Source organism: Rhinolophus sinicus, linkage group LG04 (genome assembly GCF_036562045.2).
Source record: "Rhinolophus sinicus isolate RSC01 linkage group LG04, ASM3656204v1, whole genome shotgun sequence".
NCBI lineage: Eukaryota > Metazoa > Chordata > Mammalia > Chiroptera > Rhinolophidae > Rhinolophus > Rhinolophus sinicus.
Window position 1 is genome coordinate 120,538,794 of NC_133754.1, and position 9,898 is coordinate 120,548,691.

The 9,898-nt window shown below is 37.7% G+C and overlaps 1 pseudogene; it reads right to left on the reverse strand.

Moving 5' to 3' along the window:
- Nucleotides 1-1,903: 1,903 nt before the first annotated feature.
- On the reverse strand, nt 1,904-7,366 carry LOC141571261 (crossover junction endonuclease MUS81 pseudogene; annotated as a pseudogene).
- Between the last annotated feature and the right edge of the window lie 2,532 nt (nt 7,367-9,898).

A 9,898-nucleotide genomic window follows, 5' to 3' on the forward strand; every position in this document is an offset into this window, starting at 1 on the left:
AAAGTTCTGCCTGAATGAAGTACAAATATGTTTTAGACTTCTGATAATTGTACATGGTACCAGGAATAGCAAATACATTGATGTATATATGTATGTTTTTATTATACCTATTTATATTTAGCTTTCTATAGATAAATACCCCTAAATCCTAGGTCTCTCCAATCAATGAACATATATTTCAAGACTTCTGGTTTAATTAAAGTGCTTTAAGTTAAATTTTTTCTTTTGATTCATCCATGCCTATGGAGGCAACACAGAGTTATAGATAATTATTCAATTAAGCAAAGTGAAAATAATTTTTTAATAAGAAATTATTGTTCTTGGGTAAATAGTATCCTATCTCAATTCAACTTTTACCCACTTCACCTTTGGTCTGTGTAGACAGAGAATATATCAGTCAATACAAAGGTTATAGGTACAAAAAATGGATTAATTCTCTCCCCTATATTGTTAAGTGGATTAGATGATAGATTAAACTCTTATCAACAATAAATGAGGGGGCTAATTGGAAATAATTTAGAAAAGATAACTAAAAATTAATCAAAACATGTAAAATATTTTCTTGAAAAGTAAGTACTAAAAAAGTTGAAAACACAGCTCTACATATGAATGGGAAATACTATACTAAAAGGGGAAGAATCAATATTCCAAAACTACTTGTTCTGTGTTGAACATACATATTGGGATTTTATTTTTTGTGCCCTCCCCAACACCAATGTGCATGTAAACACTACTGGAAAGAATGAACCAAATTTAAACTGAATAGCTGTAATTTATTGGGCATCTATGCCACACACTGGACTAAGTGTTCCATATGCCTAATAGTATTAAATTCTTATGACAACTCATTGGAAAATGTACTATTTTGACCCCCACTTTCCTAAATAGCAAACTGATGTTTTGAGAGGGCTGTTTTTGTGTAAGATTAAGAACTAGTAGTTGTTGGATCTGAGATCTGGACTCAGGAGGATGTGGTTTTTGTGCCAGAGCTGTTAACTCCAACACCATATCCATTCCATTTGGGTTAAATTCTCTAAATTTTTTTTAAATTAAGACTATTATTTTAGAGAAGTTTTAGGTTGATACAAATTGATAAGTTGCAGAGATTTCCCACATACCTCCTGTGCCCACCCATGCATAACCTCCCCCATTATCAACATCCCTTATCAGAGCTGTACATTTGCTACAACTGATGAGCCTACATTGACACATAATAATTACCCCAAATTCATAATTTACATTATGGTTCACTCTTTGTGGTGTGTATTCTACGGGTTTGGAATGTCTTGAAATGTGTATTGAAATGTATCCATCATTATGGTATCAAACAGGGTATTTTCACTGCCCTAAATGTTCTCCGTGCTCTACCACTGATCTTTTTGTTGTCTTCATAGTTTTGCATTTTCCGGAATGTCATTTAGTTGGAATCATATAGTTTGTAGCCTTTTCAGATTGCCTTCTTATATTTTTTAAAAAAAGCATTCAATTTTAAAATAGTTTTTGAATATTCAAATAAACCAAAACATTAAACTTTATTCTAGAGTTCAAAGGCCAAAAAAGACCTGTTACAGGTGGTTACCTGCATCTGCCCCACTGAGCATGGGCTACAAGCACCAAAACAGCTAGCTGGGCAATAATAATGAGTTGGCTTCCTCTCTCCTTTCTCATTTTTACATGTTTACATCAGATAATTTTCTCTAATGAATGAAGTTTTGTATAGAAATGCCTTTGAGATTCTAATGTTTGGTTGCAAAGAAGAAGAAACAATTATTTGGTTCTTAATAGTGACTGAATAGGAGTTGAGGTGACTTTTTGTTGTTGTCAGTTTTGTTTTGTTTTCAAACACGAAGATTTTTATTATAGCCCAAAAGATTGTGTTTAGAAGACGGGGCTGGGGTCTAGCTCAGGTCAGAGGGCAGCAGCTGTAAGAAAGCTGGGACAAGGTCCTGCCGGAGCCAGCCCCAGATTCGCTAGCAGATGCCCACACCTGATGGTGCCCTCGCCTGTTCCATGGGGGTGGCGTAGGCGTCACGGGCGGCTGGCCAGGAGGCTGGCGGGGTTCTGCCCCAATCCACCAGGGCTGCTCCCTTCTCCCCATTCACTCCTTATACCTGCATCGGCGCCAGACAAACACCTCCACACCCACTGGGCCTTCTTGTTAGCTCCCACTTTGAAAGTGAGGAGTGAGCAGAGAGACAGGACCGGGCCCTGATTAAGGGTGCCCTGGGATTCTCCAAGGGCGACTGAATAGGTTGTGGTCCTGATAGAGTCTCTGCAGGCTCCGTAACCAATGGCTCGGTAAACAGTGCTCCTTAATGTCCTCTGTGCACTTCACAAAGAAGCCACTGATGATCTGAGTGTTGGTGACAATCTGCAGCAGCGTGCTCTTGGGCGAGGTTAAGGTGGTTCAAGAGCCATGCTCCGCCACCACATATATGATGTGCGCAGAGCTTCAGCAGGAACTTCTCCCGGAAACGGCCCTCTATCTTCTGCTGCACAAGGACCCCAGCCGCTTGCGCTTCACCATGTGGCCGAGCCTTAGCTCCCAAAGTCTTCCTGCTGGATCTCTGGGCCTGGTCTCTTGCGCCACCCACATGAGCCCCGTGTGCAGCTTGCGCTCTGTGTGGATTACGTGCAGCCACTGCAGCTTGTGGAACCGCTCAGGCCTGTGCGCACAGCATTGGTTTCGCCGTCCACACACAGCTGCGCCCTGTGTTCTCCAGGCCCCAGCTGCAGCAGATGAGCTTTTTGTACTCAATGCTGGAAGCCTTTGTGCATTATTTCATAACTTAGCTATATCACATAGGATTGAATGGTCTTCTTTGGAAGGTTTTGAGGGACACACACACACACACACACACACACACCCTGTGTTGAATGGTCTTCTTTGGAAGGTTTTGAGGGACACACACACACCCTGTTTCCCTGAAAATAAGACCTAGCTGGACAATCAGCTCTAATGCATCTTTTGGAGCAAAAATTAATATAAGACCCAGTATTATATCATATCATATATCGTATCATATCACATTATATGACCCGATCTTATATTATATTATATAATATCCTGTCTTATAGTAAAATAAGACCGGGTCTTATATTAATTTTTGCTCCAAAAGACGCATTAGATCTGATTGTTAGCTAGGTCTTATTTTCAGGGAAACACAGTATAAATATTCTGAACAAAATAACCAAAATAGTGTATTATTTAGGGGTCATTGTCTTTGGTTGCTTTGTGATTCTGTTGAACAATGGCAGAGAACCTAGGAATTAGTGTTTCTTGGCGGAGCATATGCTTGCTACTCTTAGTATAGAGGTAAACTTAATTTTCTTTTCTAGGTAACATTAAGTAGAAGGTTTCTTTTTCCCCCCTTGAGCATGACTTTCATTTAAAGTTTTTATCAGTCTTGGACTTTATAACAAATATTGAATGCATCTGGTTGTCTAATAGATGATTCATAATTGTTGGCTCAGGATAATCTATATTTTTAATTCCACTTAGTCTGAATAAATACTTTTTGTAATGATTGCTTATGGTCAGAAGTGGATTAAATGAACTCTGGGAAAATTACCTCTAAATCTTTTGTGCTTTATGCATCATTTAGATTCCACTGGTGTAGTCTCTATAAAGGAAATAAATGATAGCACTTTGGGATCATTTCTTATGATTTAGGATTTCTTATGATTCTTTAGTATAACTTGAATTTATTTCAAGCATAATTAAATATAAGAGATTATTAGCCAAGAAATACTTGAGACGAAAATGATCTTTCATTTTTTTGGACCGGATGATCAAAAATCTGAGTAAGTGGGAAGGGCAGAAATCCTAGAAATTATTTCTGATAAAAAGATTCTCAGTCATTCCAGTAGAATTACAAGGAGGGGAGCACGTCACTAGGCATGCGTGCTGCCAGTGAGCATTACAATACGTCTCTGTAACATAGAAAATGACTATTTCCTAGCTTTTGGTGACTTTCAGAAACAATGTGAAATAAAAAGATTAGTGCCAAAAACTAATTTAGATATTCTCTACAAGTTTTCTTTATTGCAATATAATGTATATGTCCTTAACATATATTTCATACTATAAAAGAAAGTATTGTTTATAAATACTCTATCTTAAACTAAACTAGATTGCACAAATCCTGAAAGCCATGAAAAACAGTATGAACTAACAATAGGAAATCAAGATTCCTTTGTTAGTTCTTTCAGATTTGGAATGTGTGAACAAGCATGTACTATAAGTCAAACTTTAGGACTTTTTGTTTATATTTGTAGGCTGTGGTTATTGTTAGTTTTTTGGTACATTTCTATAATTACTTTTAGCAAAATCCTAAGAAAATTGGAGTCAGTATGACACAGTGGAATTAGCTTTGGAGACACATGGATTTAACTTTAGAATTTAATTTCAGACTCTATAGTGAGTGGCTGAAGTTTCTTTGGCAACTTACTTCGCTTCTCTGAGCATCTAATTTCCAATTGTAAAATGGGAATGATAAATTCTTTCTTGTTGAGTTGTTGGAGGATCAAATGAAATCTTATGGGTAAAACACTTAGAAAGCACTTGGCAATATATAAATGTTAGTTGCTCTCCTCACATTCCCTTAATCATCTAAAGTCATTACAGTCAATGTGGATGATTTCTGGTATTAGCACCTAGTGAACAGGTTCATGTAAAGCTAAGGAAAAAACACACCACAAACCATATGCATTCTAATATTTATGTATTTTAAATGGAAGCATTTTCCTGCAGATTTTACTCTAACACATTATTTGAATCTTGATACTAGGAATGGTGATTGTCTTTTCTCAAAATGGTCTTTCTACTATATACGATAAGCAGTAGATTTTTGCAAATAATCATCCAAGCCTCTGTCAGATAAATTTTATTCCTTGTCATTTGGGGAAATGCTGAAGGGCTACAACTTGTTCATAAATATGTTTAAGGAAAGTATTCTTTGTTGCTTTCCAAACTTCTACATTTTTTTCCTCAGATATATCTCATAGGTATTTCATTTCTCTCATGTATTTCCTGTTCTTGTGATTTAGTTCCTGTCTGGCAAAAATCTAGTTTCTATTTTCTTTTTACTAAGTTTCTGTTTAACTAACTAAAGCTAGTGTTAGCTCATTAAATCTGAACCAGATGATTTTTTATACTTGCCAACAGTCCTTAAGGATATACTTGAAAGTCTTGCCTTGGAAAGTAAAATGAATCATGCTTCTGAAGATTGTGTTAAAATGAGTAGACTCCTGATGAAAAAATGATAAAATAAGGTGGCATTTTGTCCCTTTAAAGTTGGGAAGACTTTGAGAGTTCAAAACACAGCATTTCTCTCTGTAATTAACTAGACTTTCAAAAATAATTTAGGGAATCAGCTTAAGTTGAAAGTATATTTTAAGGATTCCTCCCCACTGGTATCATTTTTCCTGATGTAATAAAAGCTTGAATATCTTTGGGACAATCCACCTCAACCTCCAAGTTGGTGAGAGTTCTGACATGATCTCCAAGGCTTACCAACATTTGGGAAACACTTTAAAATACCATGAAGATGGTATTTTAAATCTTAGAGAAAGATACCTCTAGAACTTTATCATGTTTTTCTGCCAGACTTCTTCCATGATAGATGATGAACAAACTGAAAGTGGGAGAGGGAAATGGAAGTGTGATAGCAACCAGGTCTAGTGAATACCCCAAAGTCCAGCAAAAGGAAGAACTGATATAGTTTAACTGAACTTTATATTTTGAAGGTGAAGGTAGAGCTTAATCTGGATAAACAATCCGAGATTTGCACATTATTTTGGTTTAAAAGAACTTTAGTAATAGATTTTATTTCTTTCACTCATGGACAGAAACAAGAGGATTTAACAATGTTTAATATATCAAGGTTTATCCTAAATCTTCCTGGATTTAATGCTGTTCTATATGTCCTCTCTAGAAATGGAAAAGAGGTGGCTTAGCTCTACTTGTAAATTCTCATATCCCTCAATTATGAAGCCCATGGAATGAATTTCTGCATGTCCACGTAACAGATCTCAAAGGATCTTTTCATTAGTCTGGAATCCTTCATGTTAGTAAGTAGAGGAGCTTGAATCATATTCTACAATTGAAAAGTTCTGACAGAAATTTTACTATTCCTTATGATGATGAGTTATCTCAGGCTAAAGAAAATATCAAGCCACTTTTATTTTACCTGGAAGGATGTCAATTTAGCGTTGGAATGGTACTTAACATTAATCATGATGATTAAAGGGCCCAATTGTAGAACATTATTTAAAAAGAGATGGTCTATCTTTAATACAGGTGAATGAGTTTGTTATTCATGTACTATGTATATTTACTGAATGTGATTCATAAAGGATGGATCTGGACCTGGGGCCTGATGAGGGTGGGTATAAAAGAATTTTGTAGGACATGGTAGGGAATAAGCTGAGCTACTGAAGTACAGAAGATTCTGGAGTCATGGAAGTTTTTGGATGAACTGAAGTGTCTCTTGAGTTGAAGTGCCTTGAGCTTCATAACTGTGAAGCTCCCAGTGATGTATTGATTCAGAACACAAATTGAGGAAACATTTTAAGAAGCGATGGAGCCTAGAAGAAGCTATGTGAAGATTAAGCATTTGATGGGGAGAGAGTAGTGATAGTGTCTGAAGGCTATTATGTTATACGCAGGAGGAATGAACAGGATGATACCCATCTGTGGAGAAATTTGGGAAGCACTTCTACATCGTAACATTGCTCAGCATTCATTGATATTATATCCTAAGGCGACATAGCTGTTAGGTGCTTTGGGTACCTAGGGCGAATTGACTCTAAGAAGAGGTGTCATTGAGAAAAATCCAGTTCCTATCACTACGTCAGTGAGAACACCGTTGGCACTGGTGGTGAAGGGCTTACATGAAGTCTAAAAGGGTGAGATCAGGGACCCTGGTTGCAAGTAAGGGCCTTGACTTTTATGGACACATTGGTGAGTACGGGAAAGTAGAGTCTGCAAGTATTCAGTACACATAATCCCACAGGATCTCTAAGTGAATGTGCATATTGAGAACAGATAATGGATGCTTTATGTATATTTGTTAATGGAATCAACATTTTAAGAAGGATATAGAAAACAGTCTCGTTTCTCACAATTGCACACTGTCTTTTTTCTCACTCTCTCTACTCTAGCCATGTTTAACTATTTGTAGTTCCTTCACCTTGCCTGGTTCTCTCACCACCCTAGTAATTTGAACTTGCTGTACCTCTTGCCCAGAACTGTTTTCCCCTCTTTGCTTCTCTCTTGGACTACCATGAAGACTCCTCTTCCTTGAATCATCATGGCCAAGCCCTTTCTTTGTATGCTGTTGGTATTCTGTGCTTCATCTGTCATAGCAGCGCATACATTGCCCTGTTTTAGTAAACGGGAGTGCTCATAGATCAGAGGCTGTCTCTTACCCATTCTATTATTCACATCATGGTGTTTGGTTCTGAGGGGGTATGCTCAGTAAATATTTGTTGAGTAAATGAATGAAGGAAAGTAAGCAGAACCAAGCACTTTCTGGCACTATATGTACTCATAATGGAATTCCACAGCCTTTTAACCATGAAACTAACATTTTTGCAGATAGAATATTTTGTGAGTTCAGTTGTGCAAGGCCTCTCATTCTCACTGATTACTTGACAAATGGGTCAGTGCATCAAATGTCCCAAATGGTTTCATTTGGTGTGCTCTTCTCCTTAATTAGACAACTAAATCTAATCGAGTTAGAGGCTAAGGATTTGTGGATCTTAATATCAAAACTGATAGAACATTAAAAGGTGTCTGAATTCACTATAGCCATGTCCACATTAAGAGAATCATATATATATGATTCTGCTGCCTCACAGCCTTTTTAGAAAGAAGAATATAAATAAATTCAATACAACAATAACATTAAAGTTATTCTCTAGAGATAGTTTGGAGAATTGTGTCACAGCCTAACCATCCAAATAATAAAATCCTGCCTTTGGAGTTTTCTAAAGAAAAAAACACACAAATTGATAGATCATCTATGAATTATCGAGGTTTCACTGGAGAATATTTTCTCCTCCTGAGTGAACACCAAATGGGGTTGTGTCTCCAGCTCTCAATATTTTCCTGTTCTGTGGTGTGACTCCTCCTCCTCGTCATTCATGTGTTTCAGAATAGCAGTTTGGCTCCCCAATGTGACCTTTCCTCAAGGGATCCAAGAGGGGCTAATACGGCATTGAGTCTAAGTGAGTCTATTGTCCAGACACATCCTGGTGGGTGGATGACTTTGGAATGGAGGAGATGTACGCTAGGGAGCTGTTAACAGTGATGGTTTTCCCTGTGTAAACTGGGAAACAGAAAAAGGCAGTCTTCACTGAGGGAGAAGGATGAAATAAACAAATGAACAGAGCAAAAAGGCAGACAGAGATCTTGCTGGGTTTTCTATAGCCCATAAGATATTGGTTCATGTGTTTCCTGAGGATTTTCCCAGGTCTTCTGTATTCCTATAATAATTAAACCCCGTCTGTGAGTTCCAGCTCAAGGACATTTCTGTTACCTGCAACCAAACAAATCTAATTCTCAGCTCATCCTTGTCTTACTGATCACAGAGACATGGCCTGTGCTTTCTGTCACCCCTGTAACAATCAGTGAGTGTTGAGACTTGAGCCCTACAATTAGCACCAGGTACCCTCTTTTTCAAAATTTGTTCTTAGGAAAGAATTGGAATTTCATTTACAGTAAGAACACATGACTGGTAATAGTGCAGTGTGCTCCTTACCAAACATTTTCCTTTTTCAGGAAATCAAAATTTGATCTAAAGAAATGGCATGTTGTGCAAAAACTTAGGAATTATGGGTTATTTTCTTTCCTGCCTCCTTCTCCTCTAACCTTCTTTCTTTTCCTCTTTTGTCTTTAAAGGCGCTGGTGAAGAGAGCATGCTGAACTCAGGGCATTAAGTAGCCTCCTGTTTTGTCTGAGGGTAGAACAAACTTGCAAATCTTGAGTCCTTAATTAACACAGTGGCATCAATCCCATTTGTCCACATCTGTGAGTTGTCATCATGCAGGGTGGTGTAGTCATTAAGACAGAAACTTGGGGGTCAAGCCACAGGTCTGTTGTATGACATTTTGCAAGTGACGTTTCTGATTCTTAGTATCCTTCTCAGTACAATGGAAATAATTTTATGTACAGGTAGGGCTATTGTGAAATGAAAGTGATAAAGCACGTAACGGTAACTAATAGCTCTAATGAACAGTACTGCTTCACGCTACCACCCCCTTTCTCACAGCTCCTCTACACTCATCTTCCCACTTCTGGTTTGAGACCAAATATCTACATTTTTATCTCAAGCAACAGAAGATACCTCTTTCTGAGCTTCCAGAAGCTGTGCATTTTTTTACTTCCACCTGTACAGATCGCAAATTGGAGTTGATAGGGACCTTAGAAGTATTGACTGATCACCCTGTTTCTCTGTTGAGGAATCTGAGAGTAAGTGTGAAAACCTGCTAACAGCTACTAGTACAAGGTTTCATTCAAGTAATATTTTCCTATTGGTGTGTCTGTAGAACAAAAAGTTCCAGGATAAATACCGCCTCTCTTGCTGGGTTTCTTAAGAACCCTCCAGGTCAGAACTTCTCCAACTTTTGGCCCAGGACACTGCTGAAGGCAGAGGAGAGAGAAAGCATGTCATAGGGGCCTGGCAGATCAAGTATAATCAAAACCACTTTTTTGAAGTAATGCTTTATCTTTAAAAATTACGCACACCATCCTCCAGAATATAGTTGTGTCTGTTTTAATATGAAACAGAAGTTTTAAGTATCATACCATTGATAAGATTTTTGTCCATGTAGTGCTAGAATTATCCTGTGGTTTCTAGTCTCCTGGGTATGATACCACTATGCACTTACATTT